This window comes from Globicephala melas, chromosome 1 (assembly GCF_963455315.2).
Source record: "Globicephala melas chromosome 1, mGloMel1.2, whole genome shotgun sequence".
In the NCBI taxonomy this organism is placed as follows: Eukaryota; Metazoa; Chordata; class Mammalia; order Artiodactyla; family Delphinidae; genus Globicephala; species Globicephala melas.
This window is the reverse complement of record NC_083314.1, coordinates 175866040-175867444: the sequence shown is the minus strand read 5'-3', so window position 1 is coordinate 175867444 and position 1405 is coordinate 175866040. Positions and strand designations below refer to the sequence as shown.

Sequence of the window (1405 nt, the reverse complement as noted above, 5' to 3'; positions counted from 1 at the left end):
GTCTGTGCTAGTACAAGAGAGTAATTAGAAAATATAAACTAAATAATGAGCTAGGCTTCATAAGTAGAAATTGTTTCAACAATTATTAAGCATAAATGTTTCAGGATAAAATATACATAATACTTTATATTTTATCACAAGCTCCAATAAGGAATGATAAAGTAATACAGTTGAAAGTAAAAATTTTAATGTCTGTATTTATCAGAACACAAGATTCTGAAGGTGGAGCTTGAGCCCAGGATGATAAACACATTTTCAAATAAAGCATGTAGCAAAACTAGTTAACTGTTGTTCATTGGGGAACTACAGCAGGCTCCAATATGACAGGTGGAGAAAACCTGTTAAAAGGAAACTTCTGGGCACTTACCTTCTAGGGCATTACCATTCTTGTGATGGAGTCAGTTTGTCATCATTGTTCTAATACTTTTACAGGAAGTCCAACAAAAGTTGCAAAGTCATCAGCAATTATTGAAGTATACACTTGAGAAACCAGGGTAAAGTCTGCCTTGTTGCATCTCTAAGCACTGCACGACTGGCTGGCTGAATCACCTCAGACCACTGGTGAGCATCAATACTTATATAAATTCCAGGAAAATCTCTCTGCTAGATTCTTCGTCCTACTAACCAAATTCTTCTAAGTACTGACCAAATTCCAAGTTCAGAATTTTCAGATTTCAAAAGATAGTATTCTTTCTCAAAGAAATCGTGCATTATTCAGATCATTATGGAACAGATACAAGGCTAGCAGCAGGCCGTATCTTGAGAGTGTAATAACTCTTCCAAAAGCCTAAAGGTTTTGAGTTTCTGATTCTTGCACTGATCCAGGAACTTTTTGAAACTGACAGTACTTTATATCACCATAGTCCCTGGCATCTTTATCTCCAAGTCCACTGTAGTACATTTCCAAAGGTCAGACTTCATATACTAATTTTTTTTTTTCAACCCGGTCCAATCAAGCTTTTGTCCCTTCTGCTCCATTAAAACTGCTCTTGCCAAGATCACCAGTGACCTCCACATTGCTCCAAGAGTCAATTCTCAGGCCTCACCTTAACCTCTCAGCAGCATTCCACAGTTGATCACTTCCTCCTCCTTCAGATATTTTCTTCACCTGAATTCCAGGACACTACTCATCTCTTGGCTTTCCTCCTGCCTAACTGGTTTGTTCTTACTCAGTTGCTCTGCAAGTTCCTTGCTTCTGAGACCTCTTAAGTGAGAAATGCCTCAGGGCTTTCCTGGTTCTCTTTCCTTCTGTATCTACACTTACTCTCTTGGTGATGTCATTCCGTTTCAGACTTTAAATGCCATTTATATGCTAACAACTCCCAAATACACACGTACACACGATTATGCATTTTATATATATATATATATATGTAAAACACATCTTCAGAACTTCATCCTGAAC

At 37.6% G+C, this 1405-nt stretch overlaps 1 pseudogene; it reads right to left on the bottom strand.

Moving 5' to 3' along the window:
* Positions 1-370: 370 nt before the first annotated feature.
* On the bottom strand, positions 371-873 carry LOC132593976 (COP9 signalosome complex subunit 8 pseudogene; annotated as a pseudogene).
* Between the last annotated feature and the right edge of the window lie 532 nt (positions 874-1405).